At 42.1% G+C, this 26,443-nt stretch overlaps 1 long non-coding RNA gene across 1 annotated transcript in view; it reads left to right on the top strand.

Moving 5' to 3' along the window:
* Positions 1-7,600: 7,600 nt before the first annotated feature.
* The window catches only part of LOC308198389, a 108,396-nt gene continuing 89,553 nt past the window's right edge, over positions 7,601-26,443 (top strand). The window contains exons 1-3 of the long non-coding RNA XR_013953878.1: positions 7,601-7,846; positions 7,950-8,065; positions 8,552-8,644. This is a non-coding gene — a long non-coding RNA (uncharacterized lncRNA). The remainder of the gene's footprint in view (positions 7,847-7,949; positions 8,066-8,551; positions 8,645-26,443) is intronic.

The raw sequence follows: 26,443 nt of genomic DNA, 5'->3' as shown, positions 1-26,443 counted from the left end.
GGGCAGCAACCCAGGAGACGACATCACGGTGAGACATGTCGTTACGTTTGGGTGTATGTCCAAAGGAGAGGTGGCCAGAAATAATTGAAAAAATATTTATGCTCAGTCTGTGCAATTGTGATGATATATCTCCATCTGAGTTTAAGAACGCTGTGTTAGTATTTCAGCTGGCAGTTTCCAAGTAAAAAAAGAGTACAAATGGAAAATGTACAATCTGAATCACCGGGCTGATAACTGTGGGTGCTGAGACAGTACCGGACTGACCTACATTATCTATGTCGGTTATAGTACTTTCCTCCCTCTGAGGCTGTGTTAGGTTTCAGTCCTTGTTTCCCACCCACACGCCCAAACACACCCCTGTTTTCTGTAAAGTCACTTTCAGGTGTCTGCCTAGTAGGATTTCAGCAGTATTTATTATTCTCTTTCCTAGGTTTCTCCAGATGTTTAGCTACGGGGTAGTATTACTGAATAGATTAGTGCAGCTGGTTAGGAGACGCTGTGCTAAATAAGTAGAGCATCTGTGGTTTGTCTAGGGAGGTTGAATTTCAATTAATTAAATGTGCACCTAACCTGCAAAGATCTTTTGCATTTCAGTTAAACTGACTTCAGAGCAGACCTACGATTTATTCTTGCCTTTTAAATTAACTGCTAGATCCTTAGCTGATATAAATTGTTGAGCTTCTCTTGACATCAGTAGAGCTCAGTTTACACCAAATAGGGATATGGATCATGACAGAGAAATAGGCTTTGTATGATCCCAAGTAGTATGTGGATGCTGTAGTAGTTAAACAGAAATAAAATGTTTATTTACTTGAGAAGCTGAGAAGTGTTATTTATTACATATAATTTCTTAGTATTTTCCCCAGGACCATAATAAGCTGTATCTTTGTGAGTGCAAGAGATTAACATGTTTTTAGTTTTTTTTTTCTTTAAACTAGATTAAAAAAAAAAACACTTATTAGAGTCATAGAGGAAGTCAGTAATATTTTTCTGGTAAAATGATGTTGGCACAATTATTAATCAGAATCATAGCTACAGTCTACACCACTTAAGGTTATATCATGTTTAGATGAATTCCTGCCTTATTACCTGTTATGTCTTCCATCATTATTCAAATATTTGGAAAATAGATTTTTATGAAAAGGCATTCTAATACTGAAAGATTTCCAAACCTTTCCCAGAATTTCTCCAGTAAATTAAATTACCTGATACATAAATGCTATATATTAAATAATGTGGAAAGTTTAGAAATAGACTCATGTTGCTGTTTTTCTCATATGCATGAAATGCTTTGAATGTAAGTCATGTTGTAATACCAGATTGGCTAACTCTATCCTTTCTTCCCCTTTTTGTGACCTTACACAAATTGTCAGGCCTGAATGGAGCAGGGGCTGATTACCTGTATGTGAAAACATTTAAAATCTCTTTGCCTCTGACCGTTTCCAAATCCGTCCATCGGGCATTGCTCTCCTCCATTCGGTAAGGTTACAGGTGTGCTGGGTACTTAGCACTCGGTTCCCTTGACATCCTGAAGTTACCAAGACAACTAACTTGCCCTTTAAGCCATGGGAGAAACCTGCACACCAATTTATAAGAGGGTGCACTATTTCTCAAAATCTTTGCACAGTTGTCTTTCCTTTGGTCTCTGGCATTGCACATCGCTAGCCCCTGAGCTGATCCGTTCTGCAAATGCAAGCATCTTCTTCCTCCCCCTGCCCTTCTGCAGGCGCAGCAGGAATGTGAAAACACTTTTCCCCTCAAAAGGCTAACCAGCCCTTTTCAGATTCTTTTAAATAGGTATCAATACCTGGCTTTTACAAACAAGAGAAATTAAACTTTGTAGTATTTTGCTATTTGAATGACCTACTCAGTGGAATTACAGCAGCAAACTAATCCTTTAGGAGAGATGGCTCTATCAATCTTTGGATTTTTCTAATGTGGAAGCTACTCAATTGCATCTCAGAAATCAGGGAGGTAATTACTCATGCAGACAGCACAAAATGAAAAAAAAAAATGCAAGTTCTGCTGAGTATCCCTTTTAGAACAAGCAGTGGAACAAGGAAAACAGCCTCTATAATCAGTCAAATTCTTCCACTAATTTTTCAGGTGTTGAAGGCTATAGTGAGGATACATGCTATGAAAGTTAACAAAGCAAAGTGGCTTTAATAGAGGGTTTTACAAGAGAAAAATGCCTCTTATTAGGCAAACATACTATTTTAGAGCTAGTTCTCTATGTTACAACTTCATTGTTTAAAATAAACATGTTCTGAGATAAATATATATACAGATCTCTTCTGAGGCATTTTGCAACAGTGACAAAATTCAACTGTCCGGTGAACAGTGTGCTGGGGTGGGTGCCGATCCTGCCTGATGGGTGTCACCGACCGCCTGGTGAAGGCGGGAGGTAGAGCATTAGGGCAGCACTCATGCCCTGTTATCGCTGATAAATGATGATGTATTAAATTTTAAATTCATGCTACTATATTGATACAAAGTAAAGAATGCATACAAAAATATAAAAACATAAATAATAGGGGAAACAACTGAAAAGAGAGAGTGTTTCTGTACATCTTAGATTGCTTTGAATCCTATTTAGATTATTAGCCTAAAATATTTTTACCAGGATTGGATATACCTTCCTGCAGGAGAGGTTCTGATAGCGAAGCTGTTGGCTCTATTTAGTGAACAAGGAGGTTCCAATCCAGGGAAACATTTTGGTGAAACATCTAACATGAATATCCATAAAGTGGGTGTTCAGGTAGGTATGGACCAACTTCTCCAGCATGACTCCAACATGGCATAGCAGTCTTGATATTTTTACTTCTTTCAATCTAATGTGACTTCAGGCTAACTGCAGCCATGCTTTCATCTAGTTAGACCAGCCTGAGACCATGACTGGTAGTTCTGTTATACCGGTGTCTACTTTTACGTGGTATACTGCATTTCTTGATTGTCGGTGCAGGAGATACTGACAGTTAATTGGAGATGTCAGTGCTCACTTTTTTAGATAATAAGACATTTATTTCCCTATCCTATTATTTTTTAAAAATATATATTCTGCATTGTGCTAAAAACAAAAAACCAGTCACTGCAAAAAAAACAGATAGCCCTGTTTGAAGGGCCACCAGGAATGATCACGGTCACCTGAGATTGACACACAACACAGATGCGGTATCTCTGGAAGTATATAATAAGATTTCACTTTTCATATAAGCATTCATGGGGCTTTAATTTAGACTTTTAGACTGGTTTTGAATATCTCCAAGAATGGAGGCTCCACATCCTCTCAGGGCAATTCATGCCAGTGTATGACCCCTCTCATAATAAAAAGTTTTTGTTAGGTTTAAATGAAATTTCCTTTATTTTAATTTGTTTCCATTGCTTCTCACTCTCTTGTTGTTCAGAGCCTCGATCCATCTTCTTCGTTCCCTCCCGTCAGGTGTTTATCACATGGATCAGATTCCCCTGAGCCTTCTCTGCCCTAGGCTGAAGAGTCCCAGCCTCTCTCAGCCTTTCCTGTAGGAAAGATGCTACTCATCATCCATGCAACTCTCCAGTGTCAAGTTCTCCTCCTCATTTTGTGTTTCTGCAAATCTGCCCCTCCGTTAGGCACCCCCATCATCCAGGTCGCTAATGAAGATGTTAAATAGCATTGGCCCTGTACTGACCCTGAGGTGCGCTGCTAGCGGTTGGCCTCCAGCTGGACTTTGTGCCGCTACTCACAGCCCTTGGACCCCAGCCGCTCAGACAGCTCTCAGTACACCTCACTGTCATGTGTGTCGTCCTTACTCCATCGCTTTGTCAACGAGGCTTTCATGGGAGCCTGTGTCAGAAGCCTGGCCTCCTTCTCCAAGGCAGGAGTGACGTTTGCTGTCTTCCAGTTCAGGAACCTCCCCAGTCACTGAGATCTTTCAAAGGTTGTAGAGAGAGATCTTGTGATGACGCTGTCCAGCCCCCTCAGCACTGGTGGGTGCCCCCTGTCAGGGCGCACAGAGCTGTCTCTGGTCAGGTCGCGGAGATGTTCCCTGACCTGGCGCTCCTCCTCCCAGGGTAAGGCTCGGTCCTGGGGACTTCGGGCTGCTGGAGGCGAGACTGACTGGTAAAGACCGAGGCACAGAAGGCATTGACTGCCACAGTCATTTCCATGTCCTTTGCCACCATGTCCCCTGCCACGTTCAGCAGCAACATTTTTACTGGTCTTTGTTTTGGTGTTGATGTAAACACATAAGGACAGCAATCACGAGACTGTTCAAAAATACTCGACTCTCAGTCTACTTTCCCTTACTTGTAAAGTGTAAAACACGCTTTTAATGTAAGCCATGTACCTTTAAACATCAGTAAAAGATTAAGCAAATACTTTGGGGAGCATAAAACCAGCAGTGACTGACATGTACTGTTGTTGATATCAGTGTGGGCCTGTTGACATATGCAAGGGCCTTTTTAAAAAATTCATGAAGTGAGAAGTCTTACTTTTTGTTTCAATTTTGAGACTCCTGAGGAAACAGGGAGGTGGCAGGGCTGCAATCAAATGCGCTGTCAGTTAGATTAGAAATCAAAGGGATGCTTTTGAATGAATGTGAGGGCCCAGAGGGTCTCAGTCACTTTATGCCAGATGCTAGAGCAGGGGTGAAAGTCTGCTCGGTGCCTAACCTGAGAATTCATTCTGTGCTTTGCCTGTGTTTCAGGAAGCCCAGCTTGTTAGCTCACATGTGGCTCCTGATTTGAAATAATGATATTTGCAAAATATTGATTGAGCATAAATAAAGAACAGGAAGTCCCAAAGTTCTTAAAGCTTTCTTGTTTACACTAAAGTTATAGTAATTTATGCCCATCCAAATCTGGCTCTGAAAGGTAATGAAAGTATATACAAATTTCATCTTTTTTTTTTTTTTTTAAAGAAAAGACAAAACCTAGAAGCAGTGTAGAAGTATGTTCTCTACTCCGCATGCTGCTTGGGATATCTGAGTTGATGTACCATTTCACTAAACTTCCAAATTGTCAGCTAGGAGATCCAAAGCATTCAGTCTGGGGCCAGAACCACGAAGGGGTTCCCTGGCCGTGCCCCAGGGTGGGCTCCCCCTGCCTCAGCTCCACTGGACACGGCTGCCAAACGCCCGCTTTTCCATGCAGGCATCCGCCCGTCACGCTTATCAGGCGCTGCCCCCAAAGGACTCTTTCACACTTCACATGCTCAAACTTTGAGCTTTGGCACCACAGAGACTGTCCAGGCTGTGGCAAAGGGAAACACTCACTAAGACGACCTCGTGCTCAAGCCAGGAAGTCGCAGTTCCTGAAAAATGAAAACCTCTGGGTAGGTGTTGCAGGCTGTGCAACTCTTCGTGTGCCAGAGAAATTTACTTTCCTAACCTGCTGCTTCTCCTGTTGACTCCTGTCAATGTTTAGTTGTGTTCATGTCTGGGTACCCACCGAGACAGCTGCGGTTTTTGGCTTGTTCTGTGGTTATTTTTGATAACTGCGCTTGACTCAGCCCAGTCTAGCCCATGCACACCAGGGATGCGGCAGGAACTGTGGAGGAGGGTGCATCCCGAGCCCAGTGCCATCTCCCCAGGCAGTCTGAAAAAAGGGGACAGTACTCCTGCTCTGGGCAGCAGTATTCAGTCTGCCCAAACCTCCCATGTTTTCTGCTGACAATGAAATAACTCCTGGCTTCTGTCCTAAACTGGTAACAGTGCTGTGCGTGTTACAGTTATCCATTTCTGTCACCCAACTCCTGGAATGGTTCAAGGCTTAATTATTTAGTATCTGCAAAGCACCTTGAGATCTGCAGATGAAAGACTCCACAGAAGTGCGAAGTATTATTTTTATTGTAGGTTTCACAGACAGAAGTGGGTGCATGCTTGACCTGATAACGTTAAAAGCCTGGTGGGCTTGCCAAGCTTTAATATGATCTGTTAAGGCAGTATTAGTGGGGTGTCTGGGTCTGAACAGCCACAATTCTAACGAGAAATAATTCACATTCCCTCGCTGTTATAGGCAAAACTCCTTGTGCAATGCAATTACCACCGGGATTTGTGAAAGGAGAAGGTATTTTTCACTGTTGTTTTTTTTTCACATCATTTTTATCCATTCATAGCATCCTTTTAAATATTCAGACTGAGTGGACATTTGCTAACACTTGATATAAGAAAAGGAGTTTTATTTTTAAAAAGTCTTAAGGAAATATAATCATTTTTCTCAAGCTTTGTCCAACGTTTGCCAAATTTGATGGAAATATTTCTTCTTCAGCATTTATAGATGTTATATTTGTGCATAATTGATACAACTTATGTCTGCATGTTAGCAAAATAATTGCATAGTTTTATATAATTATCTATATATCTAATTTAAAAAAAAAGATTAGCAAAAAACATTAGCAGAGAAGATAGATCACCTCTCAACATGCACACATTTATAGATATGCAGCCACACTCATTTATATGTATATATGTGTATGTGTGTGCATGTGCTCTAATGATATCTGTTTGGGGTATAAATAAAGTCTTATAATTTGTACTAGCTCATCTTGCATAAAATCACACATCCTCCTCAAAAGCCATTGCATTAATTGCTAGAACAAGAACAGAAGAAAACATAAATAATCTTTCAAGGGTATCATTTTCTAAAAGTCAGAATCTAGAAGGTAGCTTACCGTTGCTGTCATGAGCATAATGGAAGTATTCATAAAGGTAAGAAGCTCCCCTGTTTCAGGACTGAAATCTTGCTTGCTCCTTTTTGCAGTGGTGGGAGATTCATGTTTTCATTATAATGATCTATAGTATATTTAAGGGTCTAGTCATATTTAAAAGTGCTGCTTACTTAAAAAAATGCATATTTGACACCAGAATTATTTTAGATTGTAAAATAAAGCAAATACATTTAGTGCAGCACATTCTGCAGAAGCAGCTTTTAGGGGGAAAAGAAAAAAGCAAAAACAAATTGCGTGCACAAAATCCACTGCATAGATCATGTTCTTGTAAGAGCATTTAAAAATTATAATCGGATTTAAAATGCTGCATAGAGCTAAATTAATCTATAATCATGTGTTTAATTACAATCTCAATTTACGTCGGTACGATATCCCAGAAAACAACGCAAACTAAAATAAATAAAGCATGCCCAGATAAGTTCAAAGTCATGTGTTACTGCCACGCTTAATTCTTCACACTCGCAGCAGGTTACTGCAGTGCTCATCTTCATAATGGAGTAAACCTTGTTCTGTATTCTTTAAGCACACAAAACTTAAAATATTTATTTACTTTTTATTTTTAAGTATGTGACAGGAACTTCTTGGGCTAAACTAGTGACAGAGTGCCTTCCACAGCCACTGGAGCTCAGCGCTATCCCCCCAAAATGCCTTGAGATGAGCGTGAGCAGCCTTCCCTTGCCGGCAGCAGGCGCACAGATGACTCTGGACACCTGGTCACTGGTGCCTGAGCCGGGCAGAGCCGGGCTGTCGGGGCAGGGACTTCTGCTGAACCCTGCTGAACCCCTGTCTGCCAGGGCTCACCAGCATCATCAGGCCTCCAAGCCACTCTTCTGGGCCAGCTACGTCCCTCCTCTTACTTTGTGTAAGCACTCGAAGCAGTCTAACAACCTTCTGTGAGCAGCAGAACCATGTTACTGCATGACAAACTGTGTCGATGAATATTTCCTACTTCGTTAATTTGCTGAAAAGGAGATCCAAGTGGCCTGTCATCGGTCTCACAGGGATTTAGCAACTGTAGATTTCAACTGTTACTATCAATTTATATTTACTTTTTGTACCTTCTTCCGCTTAGGTGACACACCGCGGGACTCTTCATGTGAGCCAATGATGTCTTTCTAGTTGCTTCTCCCCTAAAGAAAAGTTTGTATTTATGACTATGCCTCCCTCCCCCCTCTGCCCTTTAGCCGATGTCAATCCATTTTATGTTACATTTATGTCTATTCCGCTTCCTTTCTTTCTTTAGACCTCAATCTCTGTACAAAGACCTTAATCTCTGATGTGGAACTTCGTCAAATGCTGTCTGGAAGTCTGAAGGCAGGCTGCCCACCGCGGGAAGTCACAAGTCCTCCAAAAGCAGAGGTACGGCTGGGCTGGGGACATACTGCGGGCCTGCTTTTGCAAAGGTTTCCAGGCAAGGCCAGGCTGCAGCGAGCAAGCTCCTGTGTGTGCTCACAAACACACCTGCTCTGTGCATTATTTCCCATTAATGCAAATCACCTTCCACCCAATGCAATTTCTTCTGCTGCGAAAGTATGACAGTTGCGAACAAAATAGCTCAGCTAAAATTGGTTGTAGAAGGGACTTTGGCCCCTGTATTAGACCACATATAGAAATCTGGCCGTGATCTTGCCTTAAATATGAAACAGAATAACAACAGCAACTTACTCCTTCTCCACATGGTCTGTTTATTTATTTATTTCTTTTTTCAAACAGGTTGTTGCTAAATAACCAAATCTATTAAAATTGCAAGCTGATTTCAGCATTACCAGACCCACGTTGTTTTGTGGGACAGTTTTGCTTTATGAATGCTATTTATCTAGTCCAGCTTTTTCTTCCTCCCCTAAGGTTTTCCAAGGGAACACAAAGATAGAAATTTTATACCAAATGGAACTGTTGGACAGGAGGTATTCAAGTGGATCATCCAATGAATACTTGAAGGTGAGTTTAATTCATGATTTGCAGTGCTGTTAAAGACATACCAAGTGTTATTTTTCTTGAAGTGCATTTGTAAGGAAAAATTAAATTGATGGCAGGAAAAGTTTTTTTTTATTGTTTTTGTTTTAATATCAGATTTAATTTGTTTAGGACATAAATGTTATCAAGTTTGTGCAGAGAAGCACTTGATGTCTATGACGTACTGTTAGTTTTTGCCCCTGCCAAACATTTGGAAAGTCTCTTAATCTTTGTGTGGATCAGTGTTTATAAAACAAACAACGCTTATCAGTTGGTTAGAGTGAGGAATTTTACAGCCTTTGCATAGGAGATGTCTTGGAAGTACCAAGAACTTTGGTGCCTGCGGTTTCTTGCTAACAATTCCCCTTTTCTGTCTCATCTGTGATTTTTTTTTTAATGTTTCTCCTAAACAATAAGCAAAACAGTATCACAAATCACAAAAATGCAATAAACAAATGCATTTATAGGCCTCCACTTCATCACACCCTGCTTTCCTTCCCACATGCCTGGCTAAACAAAGAAAAAAATGAGAAGCTGCTTTCCCAAAGCGGGACAACAAAAACAGAACCCACTGAAAGTGAGGCAATGTGGTGCATTTTCTTTACTCTTCAGCTACTCGTTCCGTACATTTCCGTAGTTTCTCATCCACACCTACATGAACTTGCTTACTCTGTTGTCAAATGCCCCTCTCTCCAGCTGAAGCCTTGCCGATCGTCAGAGTATTGATTCAGCCCACGAAAATATGTTGCATGTTGCAAGTGGAATTTGCCCTATGGCCTTCAGCTCCCCCTCTCCTGTGACCAACAGTATTGTTTTCTCCTGTTTTCCCTTGTGCTGGTGAAAGCTGCTTTTAGCTCGCTGCAGACACTTGGTTCTGAGCCAGTGACGAGTTTCCTTCACGCCTCCGTCTTCTGTGGAGCCAGAGAAAAAGCAAGGCATACCATTTTCCTCTGCAGATGGACACAACCAATTATTCCCAAATCCTCTCCCAGCTCACCCAGACGTTGTCTCCGCTTTTCCGTGAGCAAAAGGCGATGCCTGCTTCCATGCCTGCTGCAGAGGGTTATCGTCAGATGTTGTGGTGGGATTTAGAAAAAGGCTCAGATAGTTTTATGGCCTCTAATAACATTTGTAGCTACACAAAGTAAAGTAATAATAATGGTAATTAAGTCTCATGCATCAAAATATAAGCTGATAGACAGTGAAAATCAGGGAAAGAACAGTATCCCATATATACAGCACAGCGCAGGAGGCAAAATTTGACAAAGTTTGAAAGGTATTTGACTGTGTTAATTTATTAGTGAATGTAGGAATCAGTATCCTGAGCTAAAGGCATGCGAGCTTCCTCTACTGGAGGAGGAGCTGGTGATCTAATGGCATTGCTGATATTTCCCTGGGAAGCACGTGCGGGAGGTGCAGCACCTCCTGGTGTGGGTCCTAGTTCTGCCCTCTGTCCCTGTGACGTTCAGCATCCCCCCTCCCCGTGTCCTTTGCAAACACTCGAGGACTGTTGCCACAGCACATTCCCATTCTGAACTCCCGTGGCTTTGCAGGCATGTGTGCTGCAAGGAGCGTGTCACGACCCTTCTGTAAAATCGGGCTGTGGCGCTCTGAAAAACCTCAGCAACATCTTGAAAAGGAAAACCTCTTAAAAAGTTCCTCTCATCACGAGACAGAAGTTCTTCCCGTGTGATGCTGCTTTATCAGTACTGTGCAGGCATGTACGAGGAGGTTTGGACGGAGGAGTAGAGAAAGTTAGAAAAGGGCTCCAGAAAATGGGAGAGACCAGTGCCGGGCGCTGAGGAAGGCCGTTCTCCATTTGGAGCCTGGTGCCAGGACAGGGGACCCGTCCCCTCCTGCATGGGCGCCGGGCGCTGCGGTCACACACCCGCCGTGCCCGAGGCACTGCTCTGCCCGCAGCTCGCCTGCGCCGGGCGGCAGAAGCCCGGCTGCTGGAGGGGCCGCGCTGCTCAGCTGCTCGCGGGCAGGTGCGAGAGCCTCTGCTGCTCCTCCGCGCCTTCCTCTGCGGCTGGATAGCAAAAGTGTAAAATGTGGTTTCCAAGCAAGACGAAGATGCGGTCTTGCATCAGGACAGTTCTTTTCTCTTTTCATCATCAGCCAGTCATCAGTCTTTGGGTGATGATCTCTTTTGTTGTGAGCTGTGTTAATATAGCCAAGTTAACCCCAATTTTTGCCTTACCTTTAGTAAACTGATATTTTTTTTCCGCTGAAAGTTTAAATCTTGATATATTTTTAGCTGTAATTTTGGTGTTGTGTCATTCCTAATAATAAAAAGGTTAGCAGATATGTTCATTGATATTCTGCATAAGAAATGAATAGGATTTTTTTTGCTTATTTTTGGAAGCTGTTGCTACTATTGCCAATTCATCCAGCACAATGCTGCTGTTTTAAACATACTTGCAGAACCCATTCGTCTGTAGGCAGCGTTTTCTCTATTTGACGTATATACATGCACAAAGACTGGGGCTATGAGGAAATGAAAATTAGTTGGATTTCAGAAAACTTTGTCTGATCCTATTAAAAATTATTCTTAACGAATTGTGTGAATACTGCATGAAAATGAATCATAATACCTGAAAGCAGCAACAGGTGAAAAATTTAAAAAAATAAAATAAAATTGTCATGCTATAATTTCATGTGCCAATATTGCACAGTTCATATTTAATTCAAATAGAGCCTAAGCCTGTTCCTTCCTTCTGTTATATTGTTTTATTAGAGAAGATGCTAGCCTGTATTAGCCACTTATTAGATAAATACAGGAAAACTGCTTGTCATTTACGGGTTTATCCATTATCATCTCGAACATCGGATAGAGTAGCCTGATTTCAAAGTGACAGCTGGTGGAACCTCTTCTTGATACATGCTAATCCAGTTTTTATTATGGAAAAATTGCCTGTGCTTTCAGACAGTGAAAGGCAGTTACGAGACATAGCTGCTGAGGGTGGAACCTTATGATCTCTGCTATAACAACCTAAAAATGAACCATTATCTGCCAGGGTAATAGCATCCTGATAAAATATGGACATAAGATAATTTATGGTGTGAGCACGTCAAAATGTACAGTTACTCTTACGGTCTCTTTCATGCGGTAAATAAAAAATAGCTCGTTCTGCAGTGACTCCAATTCACGTGATTAATGATTTTGTGGGAGTGGACGGCGGTGCACGTGCCTTTGGCTGCATGTGAAGATCAAGTGGTGATGTGAAGATGCCTCTCGGCTCCGGGGCCCCGCTCAGCTCTTTGCCCTGGGTGGGAGGAAGCACCTGAGGTGGGTAATGTGTGCCCCCCCCCAGCGTGGGGAGGAGGAGGGTGACGGCTGGTGCCCAGGGGTGCTGCAGATGGGGCGCGGGTTCTTGTGTGGCCACCTCGGGCAGCTTAGTCCAGAGAGCCCCTAAAGTCAGGAACAGTCGGAAGGGCCCAGGTAAATCTCCCAACAGTGTCAGGGGAGACGTCTGAACCTGGTCTGGAAGGAGGATGAGGGGCTGAGCTTCAAAATCAGAAATATTAGTGACAGTGAGTTGCCAAAAATATCGGGCGGCTTCTCCTTTCCAAAATCCCAACCAAGACAGGGTAATGCTGCTTGTGGAGAGCGAGGAGCAGCTCGCTGGGGTTCGAACTCCTGGCTGACAGATGGGTAGATCAGCTGGCTATTTCATTGTTCCCCAATTATTAATTTATCACTAAACATATTAAAACAGCCACTAGATAACAAAATATCATTTAATTGAGAGGATAATAGATGCCCTAACCCTCACTTTCCCTTTCCTCTGTGCATGTATCAGATCTCTCTCTCTCTAATGTGTCTGTCCAATCTCTGATTTAACTCAAACAAGCAGGTTTAAAATTTGAATTGGAAAAGAATCCATGCTTGACTCACTTTCTGAAGCTTAAGTAAAAAGTTTTATCAATGCTAAGAGTTTGTGAAGGTTAAGTACCCCTGAATGTACAGACCCTTAAAGACACTGAAATGTAGAAATATTCTCAAAGGGAGCCAGGTGTTTAAAAAAATAAAAAACGCACACACACAAATTGCTCTTATGGCTGCCTCTTCTTTTTACTTTGTACAAATTATTTGCTTTACCTGTGAATACTGTATCTGTATCTGTGATACAGTTTTACCTATCTCAGCTAGGTTTGAGGCAAAGCATCATGAAGTTTTGTTTGTGTGTGAATGTCCCTCTGCATATGGTGTTTTGAGGCTTTTAGGAGAAAATATTAATATGTTTAATGAAAGTATAGATGAGCAAAATAAAGTGGTGGCTTGGAAGGAGCCTTGGTTTTGTCAAAGCTGTGTTGGGCTGTCCTCCCATATCAGGCATTTTTTCCAATCTGAAATTGTGTTGATTACATCTCACGGTGATGTTGACAACCAAAGTTCAGATCAAGCTCCTTCAAAATGAAGTTCAAGCCTACACAGAAACAAAGCAAGCCATCATTTCTAACGCTTGATCTCTGCAACCACGGCTGCTGTAAACAGATTAAAAAAATGTTTCAAAACATATATAAAGAGTCAATCTGCTCTGTATCTCAATACCCCTATTGCTTTTATTTTTTTTAAACTGTTGTTAAAAAAAATTCATTGGCAGTGTCCCATGAATTTCACACATTACCTAGAACCTGCATTTTCCAGAGTGCTGTATTACACTATTGCGTTACCAAGTAAATTAAACTTACAGCATACCCAATGGGAATGAAAAAATGGAAAGATGAAAAAATCAGTGCCTATAAAATTCCTTTTTCAGTATTCCATAAAATGGTTATCCTGCTCTGTAGGCATGAAATGTGTATTTCAGCCCCAGCATCCCCTTTCCTCTCCCTGTTAGAAGTATTTCCTATCTATCCCAGAATTGTTAGTCATTGCAATCATCGTTTAAGAGAAATATTTAATAAACTTCCCTTGATTCAGTTTTTTTAAAAAGCATAACGAAGTTTTATTGCTATTGAATTTAGAGAAGAATATAGATTTTTTAAAAATTATTATAATATATATATGTATTTTTAGAACAGAACTTATGGAATTACGGAACAGAATCCTGGTATTTAAAAAACAAAAACATGCTATTATCACTGATGGTCAGCGACACTGCAAGCGGTGCGCCCAAACCCTTGCCCTTTCCCAGGCCCAGTGCTTTTTCCCAGTGCTTTTCCCAGGCCTTTTCCCAGTGCTTGGGCACGCAGGGCTGGGGGGACCCTGCCTGACACCCCGGGAGGGACTCGTGCGGGGCCGTGCTGTTACCAGGCGTGGGTGTGACGTGCGGTGCTTGGGCTGGATTTTTGCTTGTGTCAATTAAAGCAGCAGAAGGAAAGAAGGAGTGAAGGAATGAGAAGTCACTCTCAATCCTGATGTAGAGCTTCGTACTTGGGACTTGGGACTTGGCAGAAGTCCTGTTAAAACGGAAGATTTTAGTCTGTTTATTGTCGGAATTATAGTGATAGTTAGGGTTGAGTATTAGCCAAAAGCTGAGTACCTACCTGATTCCTTTCAGTTCTTATTCAAACACCAGAAGATCCACACAGGCTATTGGAAGTCCTCTCCAGAGTGGTATTTATGCTGTCTGGATTAGACTAGGTGGCGTGCTTTGATCTTAAAGGTTGGACGTGGCGCTTAGGGATGTGGTTTAGTGGGTGACATTGGTGGTAGGGCGATGGGTGGACCAGATGAGCTTGGAGGGCTTTTCCAACCCAAATGATTCTGTGATTCTGTGATCTGGAATATGCCAAGTCAGCGAACTGTCGTTGTGTAGCCAGAGGAGCAATGTGCATGTCTCACAGGTGTAATTCAGAGAGTTACTGATGGATGGATGTGTAACTGGATGTGTAACTGGGTGTGTAAGTGCAGGTCAGCGCTGCCCCAAGTAAGGATTGAGGAAGGACCAGTGTGGTGCAGTTCGAAAATTTCAAAATATCAGCAGGAGCCAGGATTAAATATGGCTTCAAAAAGACGGAGAACAGTTGTTTTTGGTGAGGTCATCTTGTGTATTTTAAAATGAAATCAAGTGTGCAAACTCAGAAGCAGTTCTAGATACTCAAAAAGCAGCTGATTTAAGCTTCCAGAGATGATCGGTCCCCGTTCCACGTGGTACATATAGGGACTATACGCACACAGACGTTGTGTGTGCCGGGTTACAGGGTGGCCTTCTGAGTACAGAACAGCCCCTGCAAAGCAATTTGTGGTGGAAAGCCTTTTGCAGGCTGTTCGGCCATCCTGATGTGGCTGACAACTTGGTCATAAACCCCTTTTTTTTTTCAAAAAGAACCATGCCACTGACTCATAGAAAATTCAGTTTTGGGGAGTGTTTAGAATTTACTTTGTTGGGAAACTGGCTACGAAGTAATTTGATGATTCTTATTAATATTCCCCATCCCCTTTGCTGTGGCAAATGTGGGCTGCTCATGTCTGAGAGGTTTTGTCCTGGGCTTCGAAGTGAAAATATGTTTTGGTTTGTGAGAAGGTTTCCCATACACAAATACAGCGCATGTCATTTTCTAGGCTGTATATATACTGTATGTATTATTTAGTTCCTATTACTGTAAAACAAAAGAATCGTAAACCTTAAGAGAAGCCTGTCAGAGGGGTACTGCGAGTCCACCAGAAGCTGGCGATGGCTGCACCTCGCTGCGGGCTCGCGCCTTTGTTCCCGCATGGGGACCGGTCCCGCAGGGCACGGGCTCAGATACACACAGGCATGGGGCTGAGCTCAGGGTGCTGTTTCTTCCGTGAGTCTGAATTTCCTGGGTTTTGTGGATTTAACGTATTTGAACACAATTTTCTGTGATTTAATATGAATTATTTCAGATCAGAAACTGGTAGGGAAATAGCTGACACTCTTTTTGCTGCTGCTCCCCCCTCCTCTTTAAAGGAAAGAGCTTTATCTTAATTAAAGTTTAATTAAGGATCACGTTTGGCAGTACTTTTCACACCGATCTACACCAGCAGATTTTCTAAGGCTTAACTTTATCGTGCAGAAAATCCTCTTTTATTACTCCCAACCTGTTGTAAAAGCTGTTGGCACAGAGCGATGGCTGCTTCATTCAGTGGCCTTGTTTGCCGCTGGAAAATTCCCAAGTCTCCAGAGATAGCACCACTGTGGTTCAATTTAATATCTGTCCTATCACTACAAGACTCTAGCTCATTATTAATGATACTATTCATTAATTTCTTGTTGGGCTGATGTTGTTATTTATTAAAATATTAAAGAAAGCTCCTGAGACACATACATAATGAGGGACACCTCCATTTCGTGAGCTATACCAGCTGAGGGAATGAATATAGCGTAGATTTACCCACACCACCATACTATATCCCTCCCTCATTAGTCCTGCTACATCTCTGAGTGACACTGTAAATTCATTTTGTGCACTGTCCAATCGGAGCTTAATACAAATGTGGGGCTCTTTTTTTTTTTTTTTAATGAGCCATTCCTATGCAAAATGAATTGACTACTGTCTAACTCATCTAATCTGCCTGTATTTGGGGGAAGGACTAAATTGCCTATATTTATATAGGAAATAAATAAAAGTTGACATATTTTTCCCTTTTCAGTCTTGCATTTGGAAAATTTCAACATAATAAATTCTACATTTTAAGAACCTGCCACCTTAGTTAACTAAATCCCAGCATGACATTTAAACGTGTGATGGTTGTATTTAAAAAAGCCTCAACAAGCAGTTTGTGCACTGCGTTGGTCATTTGATGTGTCTTTCCTCCCGCACCCAGGTACGGCATACAGAAATTCCCAGTGCTCTTGATGTATTGCTCACCCTTTTAATCAGAGAGATTTCCGACCGTGTCTGCTTTGAGCACATGAGGCCGGTCGGAGGAAACTGCGTATGGCGAAATAAATCCAATAAACTTGTAATTAATTTAGCGATGATGTCACATTTTTATTTTGATTATTGGAAGAGGGGCTGGTATTAAGGGTCCTTTTTGGCTGAATGAAAATGATGAAATCTGCATAACAATTGAGGTAGCATCTGAAGGTAAAGTTTTAATTTGTTCTATATGGTTGTTATTTCCACCCCGTGCAAATAATTACTGTGGTGAAGAAATACCTCGCTGTTATAAGAGGATTAACTGGGCATAATTGCAGCCTGTTTCGCTCCCTCCTTTAATAACGGGCCCTCTCAATCCACGCCCAGGGCAGCAGCTTTGTGCGCCCAGACGCACCTCGAGGGCTTTGTGCTGCGAACCCGCAGCCAGGTGCTGCTGGCACAGGCGGGGTGAGCTCCGCACCGCGGGCAGGATGGGTGGCACGGGGACAGCCCCCGTAACTGTGCCTGCCACGGGGGCTTAGAGCCGCCCCGTCAGGGAGCGCTGAAGGCCGCTTGGCAGCCAGCATTTCTTGAGAAAATAAGCGGCTGGATGGTCTTCTTCCTTTGCTTCTTGTCGTGACGTACGAGGTTCCTGATGTGACCAGTGTATTGCTTTAGCAGTATCTGTGCGAATTTAGAAACTCGGCTTGTTTAAACAGGCCTTTATTATATGTTTCTTGCTAACAGTCTGGCCAGCCGGCGTGAACTCACTCTTAACTTCGATTTCTCTCCTCTTCCACCCCCCAGAAGCTATATTTACCAACCCTCCGCTCGGCAGCACTCCGCAGCAGAGCTGTCCTCCCAGGTGAGGATTCAGCCCCTGGGTGCCGGCAGCCACAGGGGTCGGGGCACAGTCCTCTTCAAGGGGGTTTCCAGTGGCCGTGCCGTCTTTAATGCGCTTTGGTAGTCCCATGCCATGGCCTCCGGCACAGCTCGCTGGGGAGGAGCAGTGCCCGGGAGCCAGGCTGCACGTTCCTTGCAAGGGAAAGCAGCGGGAGCTCGTTGCCTGAGCTGGGGTCGGCGTGAATGGCTGGAGGTGAGCAGTTCTTGTGCTGCTTGCTGCGGTGGAGGCACATACATTGAAAGTATGTCAGCTTGAGGTAGAGAGGTCAACAAACTTGTATTTTTCTCTGCAATTTCATCAAATTAAATGTGAAGTATTTTGCTAGATAGATCGGAATTTGCTTCTTCAATAAACGTGAGAGGATGTTTTCTGAAGACACTCCATGAGTGTTTTCAGAAATCCCATTTAGGCTTTGAGATGCACGCGACTCCCTCGCAGCAGGATTTGCCATGTGCCTTTGAGAGCTTGATCAAGCAGCATTGTATTTTTGACAACTTGCTTAATACTCTGTTCACACCTTCACAATCTTTCTAATGTGTGTACCGAGACAGTGTTTGACTTGAGGTCACCAAATGAGATAGTGACGGTCCAGGAGAAATTGTGGGTGAAATTTTAATTTTGTCTGGCATGAGAAAAAGTATGTTCTGAACCTAAAAACGAAGGCATGGCTCTTGGCTTGGTAGAAAGTATTCCAGTGAGCCTGTAAGAACTGTAACCTGTGTTCTTTGTGCTCAAAGTCAAAGCTCAAGTTTATTAATGATAATTAAAAAGATTGAAAAGTCTGGAATTCCCCAATAGCAAAGAGCGGATTTAATAAAACTGCTGAAAGGAAACAGATTCAGAATGCTGTGTCCCTAAGATCTGAGAACATTTGGGAAAAAAAAAAGAGAAAAAAAACCTAAAACCCTCTCCCTTGTAGTCTCAGAGAGTTGGTGTCTGACCAGCTGTGTTCAGGAAACTTTCTTCATGTACGTTAAAGATACACGGGCTCTGGCGATTTTAAATGGCGAGGTTTCTTGGACAAATGGTTGAAGGTCAATGGCACGATCAGGGTTGTTGGTCTGTTTTCTGATACAATCTTTTCAACGCCATTCCCTCAGTGTGTTTTGGCCCAGTGTTTGTGCAGGTGCAGAGCTGCAGCATCACCAAGTCAGTTGTTAAAAAGCATTATGGGATGACCCCCCCACATTCGTCAGGGGGGTTGGAACTAGGTGATCTTTAATGTCCCTTCCAACCCAGGCCATTCTATGATTTTATGATATGCTAAATAATAATATATTTTATTATTTCCATTTAGCTTTCCAAGCCTTGATAGGTTTCTTCAAACTTCTTTTGCAAAAACGAGCCCAGAATATACTTGTAATTTGTCATATTCTTGTAGCTCTGGAAGCATCAAAAGCCATGCAATGGTCCTAGGCTCGTGTTTAAAAATCAGTAGCAGTGGAACTGCTAAGCACCAGTAAATCCCCGACTCGCCGTCGAGTTGTCTGCGCTGTGGAGGTGCCAGCGTTGCACCCGGCACCCAGCTGCAATGGCGCAGCAAATCTGTATCAGCAAATGTGTCTGGGACAGGCCTTACCATGAAATGAAATAGCTGCTGTTGCTGCTTTCGGATGGCCAAGGGCATTCAGTACAGTGCTGTAATTAAATGGTCCCTTCCATGTGATCGGAAAAAATCATTTGTGAATTGTTGCACGAGAAACCGTCACAGCAACATAACATTTTTTATTTCAAAGGCTGTGATTTTCTTTACATTCTTTCAATTACTTGGTAAAGGTTTTAATTGCACTGTGAGATGTAAGCTTTTGCTGCAAATGTGTTGCCAAAACAACTGGTGTGCTCGTCACTGCTGTTGCCTGTAGGCTGTGGAAGTGATGGCTTGCCGGAGGTCTCGGAGGCTCTGCAGGGAGGGTTAATAACTCCCGGAGAGATGGGAGAAAAGAAAGAATTTTATGTCTCCCACAACCTGCAAGGCTGGGAAATGTTTCCTAGTGTAATTTTCTTGAAGTTAAAGTTGAGGTTATTAAGGTTCACTTAGCAGATAAAGTTTGCCACAATTTTCTCGGTCTCTATGATAAGATGACAAGATTTCTAATTTATAAAACCAGAACAGTATGTTGGGGGCTCTGAACCATGCTCAAGGGATGCACTGAGGTACTTCGAGCTCCTCTCTTTCCCATGTATTTTTATTTACAAGGAAATTTGAAAGCAATGTGCTTGAACTTCACTCAGTAACCCCTCAGAGCTGGTTTCAATTTGTTTCTTTGTAAATAGTCCGTGGTGGCTGCGTAGCTGCCACGAAGCACATGGTGCTGCAAGTTTTGCTGGCAGTACAGCTCATTTCAGGCTTCTGGTGCCCTGGACTAGCGAGTTGCTGTATTCCCAACCATTTCACGTGTGGTCACTCTTGAAGCTGCTGAGAAAACAGGTTACCTTTCAGAGAAACTCACAATATCAATCTGGAGAAATAAAAATGCTTTTATATGGAATTTGGAAGATTATTACATTTCTGACTTCATGACCAATTTCCATCGTTGTTTCGGTGCTTCACAAAGCTGAAGGGGTGCGCGGTGTGAACGTGCATTAGTTTCATTATGAACACATAGGAAGAGCACGACCAGGAGTCCTGGGGTGTGCTGGAGATGATGGAGATCTCTTGTAACGGCATCGTTACAATGGTAAGCTCTGGAATGGCATCGTTACAAAAACCAGCCCAAACAGATCTAAAGCTCAGCCCGAACCACCTCGTTTCCCACTCCCATGGTGGTCGCTGCAGGGAGGGGATAAAATGCCGTGGAATGCCTGAAGTTTTTATGCAATTGTACTTTTCTATCTAATTTTATAAATTTATAATTTACAATCTGCTTCATAACACTATATATAAGATCTATGGATATGCAATATTTCCATTGTTTCAAATTAACTTAAGGCTAACACAAATTATACTGGAATTTTAGCAAGGGGTGGGAATTCTGCTGCTTCCCCCCACCCAACCCCACAGACACACGTGTGCTGGGGACTCTGCTGTGCCACCAGGACAGCTTTCCTGCTAACCAGTTACCTGTACTTAGAGAGGAGAGGTATTTCTAGTGCAAAAATATCCTAAAACTTCCACCTGGTGCTGGATCTTTTTGGTCTTTGCCTAATAAATTAGGGAATGCTTTGGTATCACAGATTTGTAACCCATACAAGTAACTTAAATTATGATCAAATCAATTCTTAACCTTCTTTCGAATAAACTAAGCATATTGAACTTCTCACGTCTCTCACTGTACAGCACATTCTGCAGAATGTAGTCATTCCTGTAGCGCTTTTCAGGAAGTTACATTTTCTGACATTGTTTTTGAAATCATGACTGTAGTGGAGGATAGATTGTCCCATTAATGGTCTTGCTAATGCCACACACATTGATAAAATCACCTTCCTATTTCCACTTGATACTCAGTTTTCTGTAACTGACATACTAGTTTAAGAAGTAGGGAGAGAATAAAAAAAAAAATATTTCTTGCAATTTTGTTAGTGCAAGAGAGCAGCTACCTTTTGTATCAGCTGTGTTTGTTGTATAAATGAGGGAAAAATAGCCATTAACTGGCCTTAAGCATGTACTTGAATTTCAGTAAGTGGTTTCTTTTCATAACCAAGAACAGATTACAGAACAGACTTAGTAGCTACTGGTTATGGTCAATTTTTAAAACATGCACACTTCATTTGTAAGGTTTTCAAAAGCTAAGATGGATATCTTAAATTAAATACCCAATCATCTAAACTCATCCAGTGTTTGATTTTTAGGTCTTACTGCTTCATACAAGCTAAAGATGAAAAGACATGCATTAAAAATGTATAAATATGCTCAGTTACCCAGCCATCCCTAATTGGCTAATACCCCTCTACACACTACGTAAAAGTAGATCACGACTTAAGAAGACTTTTGTATACTGCACAGATAAAATGTATTGATATCTTGAACAAGTTTCATAGTAGAAGAAAGCACAGCAATATATCTGAAATAGCTCTTTAAATCTCAGAAACGCGTTAGTTTTAGATACAATGCAGCCTTTTTGATCATTGCAGTATACTTAACCATCGAGAAACACACGTTCCCTTCCCTGCTCTGTGGAAATCAGCTACAAGAGCTTTAGGATGAGAAAATAGCGGCTGAGGCTCCCTGGGGTAGGCAGTGCCCACTTTGTTTTGAATCACGCACATTAGAAGCTCTACTCACTGCTGTAAATTGATTCTGAGTGCACCTCTACATTAAATCTTGCCTTCCCGTTTTCAGACGCTATCGGTCCCCACTGGAACGTAGTCATTGCCGTGCACGTGGGCATCTGCTTTTATCGTCCTTAGCAAGAAATGTACACAACAAAATAATGCGGATTCGGATCCGCGTTGTCATGTTTGTATCCCTAGCAGCACTGGGTTTCTGGCTTTTCTCTTTCCATTTGGGTGCTGGAATGTGAACATTTTGTGTATTTCACAGCTAAAGCCTTTCTGCCGCGGTTTAAAGTCGCCTTGAGAGCACCAATAAAATAAGCTTATGGCCTGAGTTTCTAATGAGTGATTGAGTTGCAATCAGAACCTGTTCAGCAGAGAGCAGTAGAGACGTGACTGTGTTAATATGTCCTGCTTATATTTTTTTTCCTTCTGTAAGTGTAATATGTTATCCATACTTAAATTGGAAGGTGGAAATAAATGGAGCCTCTTACTGAACTCTAATCTTCCTCAGTTGCACATGCCCTAGAGAATGCAGCACTGCTTTTCAGGAGATAATAATTACAGCCAAAACGATGTTCTGCGAGCTTCCCTTATCTTAAATTAGGATAAGATTAAGGTCTAAGGACTCTGTTTGTGTTAGGTTTTCAGAAATAATGGATGTATAGTTCAGATTTCTTCAGCATTCTGGAATATTTATTTTTTGTTGGATTTTTACTTCTTGCCATGCACTTAACCTCTTATCTTTCATGGCTGAAAAAAAAGTAAAGGTATAAATCTGTTTCTCCTCTTCAAATTTTGGTTGATAGGTGTTTCCAAGTATGGATTTATATGTGTATATATATATAAAACTCTTTTTTTCTAGGCATTTTTTGCTTTCAAAAATATTTTTACCACGAAAATGCATATAAATAAGAAGTTCTTTGTCTGAAGTCACTATTTATTCATTCTAGAGTTATGCAGAAATATAGAGGTTCATATTCAGGATGCATGTGTTATGCGTAGACTCTTCAAGACATTGAACTCTAACACTCTCCTAAATTTTAAAATACACCCAAAGAAACGGTTAGAACTTCCAGGAAGTTGCAGGAAGAAAAACGCAGGACTTTGCCTATTTACCAAAGCCATCTGTATGAAAATCATTTTTATTCCCTTCTTTTCAAACTCGCTGTACATATGTTATGTGACTGTAATTACGCTCCTCGGGGTGTGCAAGGCAAAAGGTGGTAGTCAGGTGAAAAACAACACTGGGAGATTGATGATACTGTGTTTTGCTAATACAATGCAAAAGATGCTAAAAGATTATGACGCTCACATTTGCCTGTTCTATTACTGTGGTCTAAATGTTGTTCCCTCAGTGACTTCTGACTGATATTTCACTTATCTCAACTGTCTTTATTAAAAAAATGATTAAAGCCCCCCAAGAAAAATGAAAACAGGAGAACAAAATAATCTCACCCTCATTTTCTATGAAACCATTTTAAAGGCTCTCAGGACATTGTTTTTCATCTTCAGATTAGAGACGTGTGCTCCTTCAGATAATCTCTTCTGCATACATGATGGGCTAATGCTACCGACCAAGGTGCATAAGGGAGCCTGAAGATAGGAAGTCAACTAGTAAAATCAAGGTTTTGATGTGCTTTTAATTGGACAACAATGCATTATTGTCTGTAAGTTTCCTGTGGACAAGGTCAAGTAAAAACATTTAAAAATAGATTTTAAATGTAAGCAAGTCGTTTTGCTCGCAAGGTGAGCAAAGTCGTTTGATTAGCAGTAGTGGATTATAATAAAGCTCACGTGTCATTTATTTCCTGATGACTGTAATCTAGGTTCTGCAAAATGCACAATGGCTAGAAGACCCATAAGTGCTAATTTGGGTTGGTATTTTGCAAACGTTACTTGTTTCTCAGTTGTTGGGAGCTTTTCAGTTACCTGATCCTGGGGAGGACAGGACTTGTGGGTCACCCACTGCAAGAGAGACTTTGCTTGCTGTGGTTGGACAGTCTTCACTTACCAACCTTCAGCTCAGAGCAGCCAATGTTCTGTTTTCCCGTGGTTTTCTGTGTTGTTTCCCTCTGCTCCAGGTCTCTGTGGGTCAGTTGCCCTTCAGGGATTGCCCACGTGCAGCTGCTTCCTCGCGTGCCATGTCTTATTGCACCCCTCATCCCCGCTGCTGAGCCCCAGGAGCTTGCTGAGCAATAGTAGTCCTCTTGGAAGGAAAACTCATTACAAGTGAATGGGATGCTTTGAATTTACGCCCTTTCACTTTTCAGCATCTCATCGCTGGCTGTGTTGCATGTTCTGCTGTTTCCTTTCTCCCGTCCCCATGCAAATGCTCTTCAAGACACTGGTTTGGGAGCACGCAAATAGCAACGTCAGGTCATTAGGCACTACGCTTACATCTTTTTCATCATTGTTTCCTTTTAATGAAGGGAATTTGGGCTTCCATGAGTATAACAACCACATCAGCTACTGTATTCAAGATTTATTCAAGTCACCTTTTTATTGATGAGGACACTGGGCCAGCCAGGTGTAGAAAGGGTTTTGTTTGGTTGTAGCTTGGAAAATGAGTCAGTTGTTCCTGTAACATTGTCAGTGGCCGGGGGTACCTAAGTGAGAGGCACCTCTGTGATCATCTGGCTGGTGAGTAAGAAACCTGCACCATGTCCTTTGCACCTGCTGTTTTGTGTGTCTTTTGCTTTGTTAGCTCTTTGGGGTGGCCAACGATCTCTGCTGCGCATTTAGTGCATTAGGTAGCGGAGTTCGGCCCTGCTGACAGTTTGGTGAGCACATATTGAGGAACAATGATGGTGATGATTTGGGCAGAAGAACGATGATAACTCTTAGCACCATCTCTGAGTCAGAACAGACAGAGCAGAGGACCGTGATGTTGGGTAGTCCTGATGAAATGCTGGAAAGTAATTGAAACTACATTTGATTTCTGGATAAATGTATGGAAAACTTATTTCCTGTTTCAGAAATACTCCTATGTGAAGACTGGGCTTATTTGGGCTATTTGTTGGGTCAATCATTTGTGAAATTAATTGTTTTTCTGCAACAAACATGAGTGACTGATGTTAAAAAGTGGAGGAAAACACCTCAAGACCTTTGAACAACTGCCCAAATACAAAGTTGAGTGTGGAGAGGAAGTAATAAGCCACTGATACAGGAACAAAATATTGCAACAAATAGCAATCAAAACCAACCAAACTTTTAAAATGAAATTGATTAAATATGGCTTTCTTTCTCCGTGTTGCTTGCTATGAAATCCGTCCAGTTCTGGAATCTGTTGCTAAGACTCTTCTCTGGCGTTACACTGCCTCCCCGCACCACGTGAGCAACCTGGTGGTTGTTAGCCCAGGTCTGACCTCACAGCACTTTTGTTTTCCCCAGTGTAAGTCCATGCAGAGTAACTGCAGGACTCCCTCCATAAGATCTTTCGTATCTCCAAAACTGTCACCCAGCTGTGAGTCTGTGAGTTTAAAAAATCGGATGTGAAATTCACGGGAAAAAATGTCAGTAATTTTGCAGGGACAAAATCCTTTGGTATTGTTACAGAGGCCCTCTGCTCTATCCCAAGTTAGCCTCGAACCCTTTTGTTCTGCCGCAGGGAGGTCCATGGGGACTGCCACCTGAGCAGCACGGGCAGGTCTCCCTGCTGTGCCTTGGGCCGTCACCAAGACAAGCTCCGGCAGCGCTGCGTTCCCCTGGTTCGGTGGCACCGGCAGTGGTCAGACTGGAGGGCAGCCCCAGCTCCCCGCAGCCCCAGCTCCCCGCAGCCCCCTGCTCTGGGCAGCCGCTGGGATGGCTCAGCCTTCTCGGCAGTCCCCGCACTGCCCACACCTTGCTGCCTGTTGCTAGTTGTAATTGTTTCCTCTTGCTGCATGCTGAACATTTCATCTGAGACCGTGACTTGCTTAATGGATCACAAAGATGTTAAATGTAATGGAACTACCAAGCTCTCCAGAACTAAATCTTTTAACATCTTCTAACTACTGCATGCGGATGTTCTGTATTATCTCCTGCCCTCTCTTCTGGGACAAATTTGTACCAGGGTGCAGCTTAACACAGAAGTGAAGTTCATTTTTTACTCTTGCTTCTGATTTGCAGTGACCTGCAGTCACTGAATGACTTGCCACAGATGTTTCATGAAAAGCGCAGTTTCAATAGTGCATTTCTAATATGCCCCTGAAAATAAAGCAGAAGTAGTCCATAGCGTATAAGCTGCAAAATGATGAAATCAGGATGCACTTACATCAGAAAACACATAGGTAGTTACAGGTAACTGTACAGTGTGACTCGTATCTTGCATGGAAATATGTTGGAATTTCTTGGCATTATAGGTGTGAGTTTGACTTATTTGCTCTTTGACAAATGGGTATTTCTGTGCACCTGGCCGCAAATATTACACCTATTATGGCTGGATTTCTTTGTGTTTGTTTTCTTAAGGAGATATTTTTAATCAGCTTTATAAAAAATAGATTATTCTTTTAAAATATTTGGTGGCCCACAGTTTCTCATTTTGCAATGTATGTCATCTTTTTGTCATCTTTTATTTACAGGGAAATTCCTAGAACTTAAAAGTAGACAATCTTTTCTGTTTCCTCCAAATATGAAGAGCTAGTATGCTTTAAAAATCTCCCATTAGGTGTTTGATTCCTGCTGTAGGCAGGCATTTTTTTCAGTATTTCTGATGTTGGACTAACAGAGACACTTTCAAAATTTCTCAGTAGCTTTGCTCCCAAAATATCAATGCCCTTATTTTGACTCAGGTATGATTAGGACTGCTGTCACTTATTACAGATTAAAATCACATTCAAAGTCTTTGCGTTTTGAGCTTTACAGTAATCCGGGCAAAATCACCATCACTCATCTGATTCTGCACCCCCTTTTTT

Source organism: Anser brachyrhynchus (assembly GCF_964034855.1).
Source record: "Anser brachyrhynchus genome assembly, chromosome: 7".
Lineage (NCBI taxonomy): Eukaryota > Metazoa > Chordata > Aves > Anseriformes > Anatidae > Anser > Anser brachyrhynchus.
The sequence above is the reverse complement of the archived record's forward strand: the minus strand, read 5'-3'. Positions and strand labels throughout refer to the sequence as shown.